Source organism: Ranitomeya variabilis, chromosome 2 (genome assembly GCF_051348905.1).
Source record: "Ranitomeya variabilis isolate aRanVar5 chromosome 2, aRanVar5.hap1, whole genome shotgun sequence".
NCBI classification, from domain to species: Eukaryota; Metazoa; Chordata; class Amphibia; order Anura; family Dendrobatidae; genus Ranitomeya; species Ranitomeya variabilis.
In genome coordinates this window covers 61,398,957-61,417,149 of record NC_135233.1, presented here as the reverse complement: position 1 = coordinate 61,417,149, position 18,193 = coordinate 61,398,957, and positions in this window count along the sequence as shown.

The window sequence follows — 18,193 nt, the reverse complement described above, 5'->3', positions numbered from 1 at the left end:
GTTTATCTGATCACTACATTTATTGTGTCCTGCTGTCTCAATTGAGTTAGATTGATTGGTAACAAGAGGGGGAGAAACACCCTTTTCCAAAAACAAAAAAACAAAAAAACAAAAAAAAGTGAGATCTAAGAGCTAGCCATCTATAAATGTGGACATAACTTGGGGATGCATTCATGCAGGGGTGCATTCGTGCACTATTATACGTGTACTTTTTTTTTTCAAAGTATATTTTTTTTTCTAAGTATGACGCAGTTATAACATGGCAGTTAGACAGGGCAGGAGACAGGTAAGACAATCTAAATCTACTCCCTATTCACTAGAAACAGAACAAATACACACCATATGTATCTGTATAATCTATATCCTGGCTGCTGCATTCACTCACCGCCCTTGCATAAACTCTTTAAACTCCATCCACATCGGCCCCTCTGTCCTTGCCTCTCCTATGTATAGCACTCATGCTCTGTTCACTTTGCTTAACAGCGCAGATCCATTCAGTCCCACCATCCAACACAAGAGACGCTCTCACAAATCACTTAACCATCTGCTCACTCTTTCTATCATCCTTCTCCTAGTTGCTGGAGACATCTCTCCAAACCCCGGCCCCCCATGTTATAGCCAGTCAAACCTCCCAACTGCTACACCCAGAAACCCCTCTAACCTTATTAATATTCCATGCATGCCTTCTGTCTCTTTCAATTGTGCCCTTTGGAATTCTCGCTCTGTGTATAATAAACTCTCCTTCACCCATGATTACTTCCTGTCTAAGGCTCTTAATCTCCTGGCTCTTACTGAAACCTGGATCCAGCAGTCAGACACAACCGCTGCTGCTGCTCTCTCCTATGGTGGACTACACTTTTCTCATACCCCAAGATCAGACAACAGAGCAGGTGGAGGAGTTGGGCTGCTCCTTTCATCCAAATGTACCTTCCAAGTTATTCCCCAAGTACCCTCACTTGTATTCCCTTCCTTTGAGGTCCATGCTGTCAGACTCTACGTCCCCTTCTCCATGCGAGTGGCGGTGGTGTATCGTCCTCCTGGCCCCTCTCATCAGTTCCTGGATCACTTTGCCACCTGGCTTCCACACTTTCTCTCCTGTGACATTCCCACCCTTATCATGGGTGATTTCAACATCCCCATTGCTTCTCCCCTTTCCCCGTCTGCTTCTCACCTTTTATCTCTAACCTCCTCTTTCGGCCTCTCGCAGCATACTAACTCTCCAACGCATGAAGATGGAAACTCCCTTGACTTGGTCTTCTCCCGGCTTTGCTCAGTGGATGATTTCACAAACTCCCCTCTCCCGCTCTCTGACCACAACCTTCTTTCATTCTCTATCAAGAACTGCCATCCCGCTCAGGTCACCCCCACTTTCCACACTTATAGAAACATACAGGCCATTAACACCCAGAAACTTATGAAGAACTTGCAGTCCTCATTGGCCCCAATCTCCTCCATCTCATGTCCTGATTCTGCTCTGAACCATTACAATGAAACCCTGCAAAGTGCCCTGGATGAAGCTGCTCCTCCTATACATAGAGCAACTCGACACAGACGGCGACAACCGTGGCACATGCTGCAAACACGTTTCCTGCAGCAGTGCTCCAGGTGCGCCGAACGTCTGTGGAGAAAATCTTATCTACCCGAAGATTTCATCCATTATAAGTTCATGCTAAAAACATACAACTCTGCCCTTCACCTCTCCAAACAAACCTATTTCAACACCCTCATCACCTCACTGTCCAATAACCCTAAACGTCTCTTCGACACTTTCCAGTCCCTACTCAACCCAAGAGAGCAGGCCCCAACCACAGATCTCCACGCTGAAGATCTGGCCAATTACTTCAAAGAAAAAATTGACCACATTCGCCAGGAAATCATCTCCCAATCTCTTCATACCAGGCACTGTCCCCCCTCCCCCACTGCATCTAGTTCACTCTCTGACTTTGAACCAGTTACTGAAGAAGAAGTAAGCAGGCTCCTTGCATCTTCTCGCCCGACCACTTGCATCAGTGACCCCATTCCATCACATCTCCTTCAGTCCCTTTCCCCGGCTGTCACCTCTCACATAACAAAAATATTCAACCTTTCCCTCACTTCCGGTATTTTTCCCTCCTCATTTAAGCATGCCATCATACATCCATTACTTAAAAAACCCTCCCTCGACCAAAACTGTGCCGCTAATTATAAACCTGTCTCTAATCTTCCCTTCATCTCTAAACTCCTGGAACACCTGGTCCACTCCCGTCTTACCCGCTATCTCTCAGATAACTCTCTTCTTGACCCTCTTCAATCTGGCTTCCGCTCTTTACACTCTACTGAAACTGCCCTCACTAAAGTCTCTAATGACCTACTAACAGCTAAATCTAATGGTCACTACTCCATGCTAATTCTATTGGATCTTTCCGCAGCATTCGACACTGTGGATCATCAGCTCCTCCTCACTATGCTCCGCTCCATCGGCATCAAGGACACCGTTCTCTCTTGGTTCTCCTCCTATCTCTCTGACCGATCCTTCACTGTATGTTTTGCTGGTTCCTCCTCCTCTCACCTTCCCCTTACTGTTGGGGTTCCTCAAGGATCAGTCCTAGGCCCCCTCCTCTTCTCTTTGTATACTGCCCCTATTGGACAAACAATCAGTAGATTTGGTTTCCAGTACCATCTCTATGCTGACGACACCCAATTATACACCTCTTCTCCTGCTTTCACTCCGACCTTCTTAGAAAACACCAGTGATTGTCTTACCGCTGTCTCTAACATCATGTCCTCCCTCTATCTGAAACTGAACCTGTCAAAAACTGAACTCCTCGTGTTCTCTCCCTCTACTAACCTACCTTTGCCTGACATTGCCATCTCCGTGTGTGGTTCCACCATTACTCCAAAGCAACATGCCCGCTGCCTTGGGGTTATCCTTGATTCCGAGCTTTCATTCACCCCCCACATTCGATCACTGGCTCGCTCTTCTTATTTGCATCTCAAAAACATTTCTAGAATTCGCCCTTTTCTTACTTTCGACTCTGCAAAAACTCTTACTGTTTCTCTTATTCATTCCCGTCTGGACTATTGTAACTCTCTACTAATCGGCCTCCCTCTTACCAAACTCTCCCCGCTCCAATCTGTCCTGAATGCTGCTGCCAGGATCATATTCCTCACCAACCGTTACACCGATGCCTCTACCTTGTGCCAGTCATTACACTGGCTACCCATCCACTCCAGAATCCAGTACAAAACTACTACCCTCATCCACAAAGCACTCCATGGCTCAGCACCACCCTACATCTCCTCTCTGGTCTCAGTCTACCCCCCTTCCCGTGCCCTCCGCTCCACTAATGACCTCCGGTTAGCATCCTCAATAATCAGAACCTCCCACTCCCGTCTCCAAGACTTTACACGTGCTGCGCCGATTCTTTGGAATGCACTACCTAGGTTAATACGATTAATCCCCAATCCCCACAGTTTTAAGCGTGCCCTAAAAACGCATTTGTTCAGACTAGCCTACCGCCTCAACGCATTAACCTAACTATCCCTGTGTTGCCTATTAAAAATAGAAAAAAAACCAAAACACATAATCAGGTTCCTTGCATCGTGTTCTCATACACTTTATGCAGTTAATAGCCCTCTGTGTCTGTACTGCTACATACTTAGGCAGTTAACTGGTTCATGCAGCTTTACATGAACACCCGAGCCTTACACTATGGCTGGTCCAAATAACTAAAGCAATTGTTACCATCCACCTCTCGTGTCTCCCCTTTTCCTCATAGTTTGTAAGCTTGCGAGCAGGGCCCTCATTCCTCCTGGTATCTGTTTTGAACTGTGATTTCTGTTATGCTGTAATGTCTATTGTCTGTACAAGTCCCCTCTATAAGTTGTAAAGCGCTGCGGAATATGTTGGCGCTATATAAATAAAAATTATTATTATTATTATTATTATTATTACTGTATTGACTATGGCCACTTTTACACTTATTTAAAGAACATGCTGCATATTCCTCATTAGGTTATTCTTAGCTAATAGAGAAAGTCCCTTCTTCCAAATCAACAACAAAGGATGTGTCGGGCTGTGAAGGACCCAACGCATGAATGTATTACATACACACTACATTGAATCCAATGGGCATCTTGTAATGCTTAATTTCTCTTGTGATGGCTCTATAGAGGAAATTATAAATTGCTGATAGAGTTTCCTGCTCAAATTCAATTGCGGAGACAGGTTTTAGACAGCTTATTTTTGGAGGGGCCTTATAACATAAAAATTTGTGAAAAACATTAAAATAATTACACAAACCATGCAAAACCTGAAAATTTCGATTTATGTGCGGTTGACCCTGTATATCTCAGTTTACTATGATAATATTTATCCAGGTATCCAGGAAGCTATGGTACTTGGTACATGTTGTTAAATGAGCAATTTTGTGTGTGTATCTCAACTCATCAAACTGTTCAAGCTGCCCTTGAATGGTCAAATAAAAGATGGCCAGTGACAAATTTATTTAATTGACAATAGAGATGAGTGAGTTGAGTTTTCATTAATTGACTTTGATATGAATTTAAACATATGGATTGCATCAAATCTGATTTTTTTAGGATTTGATTTGTGCAAATACAGCAAAATGGCAGATGGCAAGCAGTCGTTAAGTTGGACTGAAAGCTGTAAAAACCATAAAATATTATACTCACCTCTCCTTGGCACACCCTGGTCCTCCAATCTCTCCTCTTCATCCTTCACCTCATCACAGGTCACTGGCACTGCTGTCCTTCACTAGACTCCATGCAGTCAAATCAAGTGTGATGTGTATCATTACTATGAATAATGTGCTTCCCACCCCACATGATAACTTGGGGCTTAGTCAGAAAAGACCTAGAAGAAAGAGAACACAGAATATCTGTGGCCAAGCAGAGGACTGACACTACTGGGAGAATTATGGTGAGAGCTGAGTAGAGGTGAACATCAGATCTTTTTTGACCCATTCCTGGGAGATTTGATTTGCAGCTATTTGGAATTTCAGCAGATTCACTCATCATTGCTTGTAGTACAATATAGTGCTTTTATTTTAATGACTTACCATGGTCACTAATTTGTTGATCCATGAACATTTTTATCCTTTGTCACATTCAGGCACCTAATGAGCTAAAACAGGACCTCATCAAGCATCTCTCCATATCTCAGCTTCGTTTCTCTACATTATCAGATAGAATAAGTAGCACATCAAAAAGTTATTTTCTGTGCATCAATTAAGAAACATGATTTTGCCATCAATAAAAAGTCAAATAATTTTACTTTAATTTGAAATTGGTAAAGTTTAGTTTTTTCTTCCTCTGAAACTAGGAGCAATCCATATGTTGTCATGACATTTCCTGCATATGAATTATTTATTATCTGAGTCATTGTTATCTGATACTGTACCATAAGATTATTTGAAAAGGCAATTTCTTGTTGTTAAATCTGAACATTATCATTTGGATTTAATGTTTAGCAGATGGTTAAAGATGGGAAAAGAACAATGTAGCATTTGCTAAAAAATGAATATTGTTTTTATAATGAATGTGATTATTTTCTTAAAATCTGCTACTAGTGAAAAAATAGTAAGTAAATCATAAGGACATATGCTCATGGATACCATCAATCAAGTGTTTTTCGGAGCAGTCATTGCACTGACTTATTTCAGCCCAGTCATGCAATGAATATCAAGCAAGCACATAGGTTGAATACTGTTGTCTGAAAAGAGAAATTTAATGGGAACGGCATAACAGAGGGGGCATTATATCTTAGCTTCGAAGGGGTTGTCTACTACTAGGACAACCCCTTCTCAGTCTGAGTATTTGCCACCATTAAAAAAAACACTTATACTCACCTCCCATGCCAACATCATTCTATCTGTGTCAGCACTTACTTTCATGGGGATCACGTGTGGTTGTTATGTCAAACGAGCCCTGTGCCAATTTAATGCTGGGGTCACTGTCCCCGTCTTCGGGTGAATAAGTAATCAAGAGGAAGTCAGAGCTGCAGCGGCGTTTTTACCTCCTCTTGATTACTTATATGTTCGAAGGTGAGGACAGTGAAGCCAATGCTGATTGGGCGTAGGGTTCACCTGACATAACAACCTCATGTGAGCCCCGAGAGAGTGAGTGCTGACACCACTGGAACGGCACTGGCATGGGAGGTGAGTGTTTTTATTTTAACTGGGGCAAACACTCAGCTTGAGAAGGGGTTGTCCTAGTAGTGGACAATTCCTTTAAATGTTTATATGCATTGTGTTTTCTGGAGCACACTGCTCCCTGCTTGCTGGAAAATGGTGTGCTCCTGTATGATTAACAGGTTGATCAGTGGTATAGCTACCAACCATCTTGAATCCTGAAGGACAGTTCTTATTTGGAGGAGCTGTCCCAGAAGGTCCGAGTTGGGTCCTGACTTTTACTCTGTGTCTGCAATGTCTCATCTCCTGCCATGCAGGCTTCACTGCATGTGTTACTGGGTTCATTGCTCAGAAGTTCCTCCATCTTCACTGTTTTTCCTAGAGCCAAAACTTCACATCTGGGATGGGTCAATAAAAGTAACCCTACTTTTTAGTACACTTTATGTGGAGAGCATCCTGCTTTCTAAATAAGATAGATAAATAGATAGATAGATAGATAGATAGATAGATAGATAGATAGATAGATAGATAGATCTTATCAAGAAGCATATTGGTAAAATAATTTAACCAATATCATTTCAGTTGATACATTTTAAGATGGGATTTTCAGATAATACATTGCTTATTTCTTGTGAATGAGCTGTAATCTGAGACCAATAGACAAGATATTTGTTCAATTTATCATTCACAGCTCCTCTCATAAAATAGGTTTTGCAATTTATGTTTTCATTATGACACCATTACAGGATACTGTTATGGTACAATAAATGATAGCAACAGTTTACTCTGGTTTGTTCCCTGAACAATTTTACACTATACATTTTATTCAGGGAATTTAGAGATTATCTTTATATGCTCTCTAATTTAGATAAGAAAACCAGCACAATGCATGTATATCAGCTAGTAATCTTGTGTAAATATATCATTAGTGGTAGTGATATATATGGGTCTACGGAGGAATGGCAGACCATTCGGATTTGTGCAGTAGAATCAAAAGAGAAGACGCCGAATATGTAGTCAAGAAAGGTTATTCAAAGACTGAGATGGAAAAAAATAATGATAAAACACCTTTATTAGGACAGAATGGTGAAATGGTGGCACTACTAACAGGAGAGTGCCTGCACTTACATGCAATAAAATATAGCACAATGGATTGAATACATATACAATGAAGAAAATAATGAAAAAAAAAGGAATATACATCAAGGTCGAAGCAGATAATCTATGACATACTGTGGTGTGTATTATAAGGTAACTATGAACATGACACCAGGTGTCAGATAAAATAGAGTAAAAGTTATTTACAACACAGTTTGGGGTAAGAAAGATCATATATCTTAAAAGGTATATACCAACAATGTGGAATGATCAATGTGCTAGGACACAGCAGGAGGTGAATAGAAAATAGCAAGATAAAAAAGACACATGCCAACACCAAAGTCAAGTAGAATACACTGGGAGTGTACATACACGAAGCACTAAAGATATCATATATCACATGTGGTCTAATTAGAAAAAAAGAGGTACAGACAGGAATCAGCGTGTGGAAAGGAGGGCATGAATTACCTGGGCGATCAGCTGTATGCATGCGGCATGCACCCCGACTCGCATTTTGAAGAATGTCTTTCTTCAGGGGGTCTTTAATTTAGTTGCTGGTTTTATGGTTGTGTTAAAGTCAATGATATATTTATGATGAACGCAATGTGCAAGCCGAAAAGTTCTAACATATCTCTACCCCAATGCTGCACTCTAAAATTTCCCAGCGAATGTTGTACTTTCTCATAGTTTATGAAATACTCATTAGTCTTTCATAAACAGTAAGACAGCAAAACATTCCACGAAGGATGTTATCAGTGCCATGGATGGCAAGCAGACAAACATCAATTTTTGAACAAATGAAACCAGACATGTCACTCAAACCAAGGATCACCAAGCTACGACTTGCCTACTTTGGACACATCATACAAAGAGAGCAATTACTGGAAAAAGACATCATGGTGGCAAGAATAGAAGGAACAAAGTGAAGAGGAAGACCAGCAACACGATGCCTTAATACTATCAAGATAACGGTGGAGAAGACCCTGGCGAACCTATCTAGGCTTGCACAAGATCGATCGTCCTACAGATCATTCATCCATCAAGTTGCCATAACTCGAGATCGAGCTGGAGGCCATTAAAAGATAAATAAATGACCAACACTAACATGGAACAAAACTGTACTTACTCTAGAAACTTATGCTGTGAATGATCATTTGCATTTTTTAAGTGATGTTTTTGTTTTTCCTTGTGCTTGCGCTAACAGGCTAATGGATTTTGAGCAAAATCAAAGATGCACCTTTAAATTTTTTGCATCTTTTTAAAGCAGAAAGTCACAGAAAGTCGCATATTCTTTTAAAATCTCACACATTAATCTTCAAATAAACTAAAACTAAAATTAGACAGAATTATGTATTCAAGTAGAGTATTGAACTACAATTGTGCCAAAAGTTAGCAACTAGAGATAAGTGAAAATATTAAAGTAGAATTGAACTCTGTTCGCATTTCACAAAAATCACCATTCTCCAAAATGTAGGGTTTTTTTTGTAATTTATTTACCATGGATTCAGCAAAATGGTGACCACTAGTCGATATTTTCTGAACCATAAAGGGCCATGAATAGTTTAAAAAAATTATGAAAGAATACTTATACTCACATTATTTAACTCCCCAGCCCCTCAACTTCTTACAATCACTCGTAAGCTCCTTTTCGCATCTTCTGATCACTGGCATGAGCACAGCAATTCCCATATGATTCATGCAAACAGGTACATTTGAATTTTGCCAGATCCACTCATCTCTATTAGTGAAATTTCCAAATGTCATAAATGAAGTCTTAGGCTAAAACCTTATGATAAGGAAAACCATATGCTAATTGTTGAACAAAAAAAAAAACAGAATAAACCATTTACATGTATAACTATATGTATGGTCAGTAGAAAGGACTTATTCAACTTGATTATTATTGCACATGACTTATTCCTTCCAAAGGTCATACTAAGGATTCATTACGGGTGAAAGAAAGGAGATTCCGGCAGCTAAATAGGAAAGGGTTCTTTACAGTTAGAGCGGTCAGACTGTGTAATGCCCGACCACAAGAAGTAGTAATGGCTGACACTATAATAGCTTTTAAAAAGGGGCTGGATGATTATCTCGATACACATAACATTGTGGGTTATAGTTAAATTAGTGGCAAAATGTGCAATTAGTGGAGAAAGATTGAACTTGATGGACCTAGGTCTTTTTTCAACCTATTCCACTATGTAACTATGTAAAATAAAAAAAAAAGGCGAAAAAACTTAAAATGAAACTAATAGAACCGTTTTTCAACAGAAATAAGGCACAAAGACAATGATGCATGAGGATCATAGTGTTATCCTTGAATAATTAGAAAGCCTTGGTCTTAAATAACAGATACATTTTTTTGTGAAGTAAAAAATCTCTTTAGGAATATCTTTTTTTTAAAGAAACTCATTTATTTACTTTTACTGAGGCAATGTGTTCATTAAAAGACCGCCGTAAAGAATTCCATATTTCATATTAACATGCTGTTAATGCTCCGTCTTCATAGCTGCCTTGTAATCCAAAACTATATATACTGCATAGGGAAATAAGATAATTAAATATGGGACCCATTTTTTTGCAAACTCTTATGATGTACATGTGCAAAATTAAAAAATAATAATATAGATAAATAATTATGTAGTGTTATAGTGCGCATCAGTATGGATATGGTGATGCCTAATGTGTGAAGTTGTGATATGTTTTTTTTACAGATTAAACAATTATTTTTTGGTAAACTGGGATTTTAGGGAAGTTGTTTTTACTTTTTAGTTTAAACAGCTATTTTGTTTTACATTTTTAACAGTACTTCTTAGTCTGCAATCATGCTGTTGAGTTACCTAAGTGCTGACAGATGAAGCACTCTCCCTCTGTCAAATTCCTCATTTCATACTGTCACAATTGACAGCGGCATATGAGGGGTTAAACTGCTGGGATGTGAACACTGATCCTAGCAGTTACAATAGGAGGCCCTCTGTGTGAAACAGTCAGACTCCTCCATCTGATCACACTGACCGGTACAGAAACTATACTGTGCGATCAGCATGACATATATAATCGTCATAGAGTACAAGGTGGTAAACACTCATGACAGACATCTACGTCAAATGGCATCAAGAGGTTAAAGTGTTTATTATTACCTAACCACATATTAATAATAATAATTAAAATAAAGTTGAAAAGTTGAAAAAAGACTAAACAACAGCAATCCGAATACATATTATACCTGTCTGTCCAAATGTTCACAGATTTTTTTTTAAACACCTTTTTAAGAAATAGTTCTTGGCTTGATAAATATGAGCTGTAGACTGTTAAATGCCCAGAGAATGCTCCTGGAAATGTTTTGCACAATGGCTAATGCAATTACTCTGCAATAAGAAGCATCTCAGATCAATACTTTGGAATAGAAAAAGTAGTTAAATGATTTATGCTCCTGTCTGTTGAGGAATTCTTTAAGACTACAGAAGAAAAAAAAACTTTACATTGTCTGTGCTCTATTTAAACTTTAAGAACCTGCTCTGAAATAGAGAAATGTAGAATGTGATTTATTAAAATGTTAAAGGTAAAGTGAACAGAACGGGAGAACATATTTTACATATTATGGTAATTTATGGGCAGTACCTGTCACTTCACTACTAGCCCTAAGAACAAGATGACCAGTAACTAGTCATGAGTGAATCGATTCAATGTGAATTTAAGTTGTGTCAAATTTCAGGAATTAAGGTAGACCTGGTGAATTTAAAGAATTCGCTATTTAATTGGTGAAAAATAGCAACACGGGCAGCATGGTGGCTCAGTGGTTAGCACTGTTGCTTTGCAGCACTGGGGTCCTGGGTTCAAATCCCACCAAGGACAACATCAGCAAGGAGATGGTAGGGAATTTAGATTGTGAGCCCCAATAGGGACACTGATGATGTCTGTAAAGCGCTGTGGAATTAATGGCGCTATATAAGTGAGCAAAATAAATAAATAGTCAAAAATGCCCACTAGAGTACCTCTACAAGCAGTAAAATAGCAGGTGGATGGAATACCAAATCTCATTACAGCAATCAGCAGTGGACCCTCAATAAGAATTATACCACTTTTTAATAATTAATAAATAATCAACAAAATGCCATAGTAAGGGAAGTAAGGTACCTTCTATAAATAACACTATAGAGCCTCTAGATGCAATCTTGCCTAAAACTGGATGAAGACAATCCACACATGAATTAGGTTGAGTAATAGCTCAGCACTGTACCATAACCAAATCAGGCCACCATATGTGACATGATGTCATTTATTAGCACATAGATGCTCAATCGCATGCCGACAATGTATTAGATTAAGAATTCCACCAAGGTTTCCCATGCATTTTACTTAATCAAGGACTGGAGCATTAATCCACATCAGAAATGGGCATTAGATAGATATCAAATGACAATCAACAGATAATATATAATCATGTGTAAAGGACCAAAGGCTAGCACTCCCATGGGGGATATTCATGTGGAGGTAACTGAATTTCTCAGTCCATAAATGGTAGAAGCAGATGATGAGTAACCTGGTTCTCACTCAATGTTGTTGCTGATGATCCATGATTTACTTGTCACAGATAAAAGAGTAGGGACTCTTGGAGGAAATCTTGGTCTATATTACATTGTCTGTGATTGAGCAGCTATGTGTTAACAAATTATATAATGTCACAAAGGCTTAACTGATTTACTTACGTTATAGTGTTGGTCTGTTAGGATTCCCATCGTTTATCATATTGATAGCCCAACTGTTGTGGGGTACCTTTAAGCACTTATAATATCATTATTATACAGGACCAATTAAGGTGTAATAAGATTTAACTCTTTGTGAAAAATTGTTTTTATCAGGGTAGACTTTATATTCTCTAGTGCTTCTATAAGGAACGCTTGCCAAGGCTCTTTATACTTATCCTGCTATTATAGATTTGTAAGTTGTGTTTATATATATATATATATATATATATATATATATATATATATATATATATATATTTATAAGGTGCGATTACTTGAAATTGTATTGGGTTTCCCTTTTGGGATTTTCCTAGTATTTTTTTCAGCAGGTATTAGTATTCTGACAGTCAGGACTGCGCACTCTAGCCACAATAATGCTAGATAAACATTGATTTTTTTTTTAGCAAAATTCAACTAGCAACTTGGGTTTATAAATAAGAAAATGCTTCAGATAACAGAATTGACTGGAAGGGATTCAAATTTGGTTTGAATTTCACAAAATATTTGGATTCACCAGAGCCTAAAAGTTTTGCTTTCATTTACTTAAAATCAAGTTGGCTGCCATTTTTCTTGATTCTTTTTAGGGCCAAGAAGGGGTTAAAAAATAAACATATTATACTCACTTGTACTCTCATCTGTCCTGGCAACCACAGCTCCAGATAGGTCTTCTAGCTCAGGTCTTCGCTTCTGCTTTCACTCTTTGGTGCCTTTGGGACAATGCATGAGGCCTATGAAACCCCTGTAGTGCTGAAGAGTGAAGAAGATATAAGGCAGAAGACTGGCGCCGACTAGAGCCAGAGGGAGGAACTGAGCCAGCGGTGGATGGGCTGCTACTCAAGGACAAGGGAGGGACAAGGTGAGCATAGAATTTTTTTTAATATCTCCTTATATTATGCTTGAGGGAAACATCTGGAGAAACCTCAAAACATAACAAGTAGAGATAAAATTGATTCAATGCAAATTGAATTTGTGTCAAAGTTTAGAAAATGCGCAGGTTTCAGAGAATCTGAATAATTTGCAATTCGATTTGTGCAAATCATCCAAAAAATTATACAGTTTGCAGAAGATTGCATCAGCCAGAGAAAGCTCACATGACTACAGGCATGGTCACACAGGCTTCCCATAATGCCTTACAGTCCTTCCATAATAGAGCAGTCCATCAGGATGTGCTATCTTAACCTGAATAAAAGCCGAGGCAGGGAATACAGCAGCCAATTTAGGGTGATTTATGATAGAGAGGTGAGCTAACAGCTCAACAATAGAGGTAGGTAGAGAGAGTCCTAAAAACATATGACAAATACTCCAGACAGTGTGGAAGTGAATTACCGAACATCCACATTTTGCTGAATGTGTAGTATTTCTGTAAAATGTGAGTAGAATTCACTTCCACTTGAAATTATTTGGTCATCTTTATTAATAACCCATCAGTCCCCTTCTGTAGGGCTACTGGGGGCCGATAGGATCCGATGCATGCAAGAACCAACTTGCGTTCCATTTAAATACTGCTGTAAGAAATTGACAGTGGCATTTAAATGGTTCATAGATACAGCCAAAACTTGGCACCAGCGCTTGTTAGAGGCAGATGCCAGCTGTATAATATAACTGGTATATAGGGAAAATAATAATATGCCATGGGCACAGCAACAATATAGATAGATGAGGTGCCACTAATCTGTGCAAACAGGTAAGTATGCAGAAAAGAAGAAGAAAACAGAGGCACAGAAAAAAATATGTAGTGCGCATCAAATAATAAGATGTGTGAGAAAAATTGTACTTTTTATTGAATAACAAAACAACCTTGACACAATAAAAAACAATTAAATATGTACAACAAAGACAGGGGTATCGATATAATAATCCAAAAGTAACTCCAACACAAGGTAAGCATTGATAGAGTTGTTATATACTCCAAATTAACCTGTATGTAGCTGATTACAATTAAATGACCAAAGATAAAAAATATTGTAAGATAAATAACAACAATTAGAGAAAAGGGGCAATCAGCCCTAGAAAAATGTAAAATAAAACCTACTGGTAGGGTGCAAAATGCAGCCACATAATATCAAAGGAGCATTGATAAAATGCCTGGTATTGCAAGATCCCCTGGTGTATCACTGCTCCATTGTAGCTTTGTCAGGGGTAGCCTGTCCAGTGTAGCATCAGAAATGTATCGGGAATAAACTTACGTCATCATGAATAATGGCACAAATCAGTGAAACGCATAGACTATGTCTGGTTCCAATGGTAACGCATAAGTTATAACCATTATCTGCCACTTTTGAAGAGAGCTCAGCTCTTGAATGCAAGACCCTTTTGTGGGAAAGGGTTAATAAGGCTGTGTTTGCATTAGGATCTAAAATCACATTTTTCTTTATTTTAAATTCTATGAATGTGGTGAATTTGAATTTCTAAATATTCGCCTATCTCCCATAATAAAAACAGCTTTTACAAGGAATTAGAATTGTGCTGAGTAAATTTGATGCAAATCGAATTTCATCAGATTTGTTCATCTGTGATATTGATTATACAAATTATTTTCTGTAAGTGTCCTTGGTCTATAGAATCTTCTGCTATCCCGAAAATTGAGACAAGGACATTTATTGAAGCAAAGTAGATCTCTTAAAGGTAATCTGTGATGTAAAAAATGCTATTAACCTGCATATATGGGGTTAATATGTAGGTTAATAGAGCTCCAAAGCTCAGAGGCCACCACACTGAGAGCCCGACTATAGAAAGGAAATTAAATTTATTCCTCCCATTTGCCAGTCTTTCAGTCATAGAGGAGTGGCCTGTGCAGCGTCAGTCTCTGCTCAGTTCATAGTGAGCGTCGGCTGTAACCACAGCCCCGGCAATGACTGACAGCTGGCTCAGCAGTGCATCAGTACAGAGTCGTCTTTCAGTCAGTGCAGGGGGTGACTGAAGACTCGCCGGCCATGCCTCTATGACCGGAAGTTGGAGGCTTCCAAGTGGAATAAAATTAATTTTGCTCCCAATAGCCACACAGCTTTAGAACACTATGAACCTGCAGATTAATCCCATATCTGCAGGTTAATAGCACTTTTTGACATTACAGGTCCCCTTTAAAGTACAGCTAGCGACTGAGTTTTTTGTATGCACTTTATTACTTGGTCCTCTATTGGTGGTTAGTTAATTACCATATTGTCTAGCTCCTCTGTCATTGGTTATCTAAACATATATGGAATATTATGATTAATGCACATATGACTGCTGATTAAGCAACTAAACTTGAGCTCTGCATCTAGGACAAAGTTGAGACATTTGATCAGCAGTTAATACATCTGACACTGTTCCGCTTTTGGGATGGAAAACCCCATATAATCTGTCTGGCTTATATCAGTTCATGTCAGCCATTTTAAACCATTGATTATAATGTATATATTAGCTGTGAGTATATGAGTATATATGATTATAGAGGAGTATACATGCAAGTGAGATCTACATGATATATATATATTTCTATCACGACTCTAACAGGGTAGAAGAAAAATGTAAGATTACTATGAATTAGACAGATATCAGTGATGAGCGAGTATGCTCGTTACTCGGGTTTCTCCGAGCATGCTCGGGTGGTCTCCGAATATTTTGGCGTGCTCAGAGATTTAGTTTTCAGTGCCTCAGCTGCATGATTTGCAGCTGCTAGACAGCTTGAATACATGGGAGGATTGCCTGTTTGTTAAGCAACCCCCAAGTATATTCAAGCTGTCTAGCAGCTGGAAATCATGCAGCTGAGGCGTCGAAAACTAAATCTACGAGCACGCTGAAATACTTGGAGACCACCAGAGCATGCTAAGAGAAACCCCCAGTAACGAGCATACTCGCTCATCACTAAGAGATATCCATTCCTTATAACACAATTTTTTTTAACCCAGTAGATTGTTTCCTTAATACCTTTTGCTCAGTCTATATACCTAAGAAAGTTGAGATGTTTTATATGTCTTTCTGAGGTTAGTTCCAGTGGTAATGTTCATTATTTAATATATTTCTGGTCAGTGAATGAGGTTGTCTGGGTTTTAGCTGTGAAATATATAAATTAAGTTTTACATTTTTTTCCCATGAGCCAGAAATAATTTCATTCTGCTTTTCCGATTTCACCAATCACACAGAATGTTGGTAAAATAAAATATGAATTCTCATGACTGTGGAAAATGCAATGAGTATATAAAATATGTACTTTAGAAAACTGAATAGCTACTTTGTAAGTAATTTAATTAACATTGAAGTTCTACTGCCTTAAGCTTCAAGCTATCTTAAATTAGTTTTGCTCCTGCTGAAAGGAAAATACGGAATTTTGAGATTCATTTAGCAAAAAAAAGTTTCAGAACATAAAAATAGTAATGTATGTTAACATAGATATTTCTATAAAGAAATTGAAACTGTTGCTGGTATAATCCTGTATTGAAGATAGCATGATGGGGTTTTCAGGTCACTAAGAATGGCTTCCTACAGGCTTTATAGAAGCCTTATATACTGTATGCGCAATCATAATACTAAGCAGCAGCCATTCCCTTCATTGTAAATGCTAAATGGCTGTTCCTCATATAACAATGTGACTCGTCTTGCTGGCTTCTGGCATTTAACAAATTTTTAATAAAAGTTCTAATATACTGTATTTTAAACAGAGGCAAACACGGAGTGAACAGTAACATACCTGAAAAATTGGAATCACGTAGCTTTTGTCAAAGCAATATACCTATGTCATGACTAGAGATGAGCGAACTTGTTCGGAAAATGTTCGCCAATCTCAAATTTGGCACAAACATAGCTCATTCGGATTTGTGCTCAGCTTTCTGAGCATTTTTTCTCAAAGTCAGCAAAGTTTGGGTGCAGTTTGGTAAATGATCGCATTTCCACTAATGTTTTGGCTAGGATTGTGATGCTGCATGCTGAGCTCGGTGGACGTGTTTTATGACGTGAGGGGATGGGTATAGGTCAGAGGAGCAGCAGACTATTGTTTTTCTTTTTTTAAATTAACTTAATGTGTGTAGAGTCTGGCAGCCAATCAGGGCTCAGAAACCATCCACAATGTCCAGTTACAAGGTATTCTGTCGTTGGCTGTCAAAGTCACATGTCCCTCTCCATATAAAAATCAGACATGTTATTTTGCTGGTGCCATTTTCTCAGTGTAACAGAGCAGAGAGGCCATATTCTGCTCCTACTGCAAATTGTCATATACTGTAGTTAGTTAGATTAGATACTGTTCTGTGTGAAATCGACCTTCCAACATCTAACTAGTTTGTACTAACAGTGTCGTGCAGGCAGGAGTACACATTTGCTAATCCAAATCATTTGGGCTAATACTGTGCTGCAGTCAGGGCTAAGGAGGTCACATTTACTAATCAAAATTGTTTGGGCTAATATTGGGGTTCAAGTATCAGGCCCCATTTCATAATCCAAATTGTTTGTGCTATTTCTGTGTTGCAGTCAGGACTCAGGAGGTCACATTTACTAATCAAAATCATTTGGGCTAATATTGGGGTGATATTCTGGTGCAGGCACCAGGCCTCATTTCATAATCCTAATCATTTGGCCCAATACTCTGGTGCAGGCACAAGGCCTCATTTCATAATCAAAATTGTTTGGGCTAATACTCTAGTGCAGTCACCAGGCCTCATTTCATAATCCAAATTGTTTGGCCTAATACTCTGGTGCAGGCACCAGGCCTCATTTCATGATCAAAATTGTTTGGGCTAATATTGGTGTGTAGGCAGGAGTCCACACTTCCTAATCAAATCATTTGGGCTAATACTCTAGTGCAGGGAGCAGGCCTCATTTCATATTCACATTACCTGGCCTAATATTCTGGTTCAGGCACCAGGCCTCATTTCATAATCAAAATTGTTTGAGCTAATTCTCTGGTGCAGGCACCAGGCCTCATTTCATAATCCAAATCATTTGGCCTAATACTCTGGTGTATGCAAAAGAAGGAAGACCAGACCCAGGTACCTGTGCCAGACCGGGTCTGGAACTGCTGAGGTTGCATACCATGTTGTCCAGGGGAAGGAAAAAATACCTGGACAGGTACCCTGACACAGAAGCTGGGGGCGCAGTTATAAGTAAAAGTGCACTCAGCGTTGGGCAGTCTCCCGCCGGCGGTGACAGAGGCAAGGTGCATGCGCAGCGGGCTCCGAGGGGCGCAGCCAGGCCTCAATGACACGCAGATGATCTGATACGGGGACACTGCCAGAGCCCACTGCA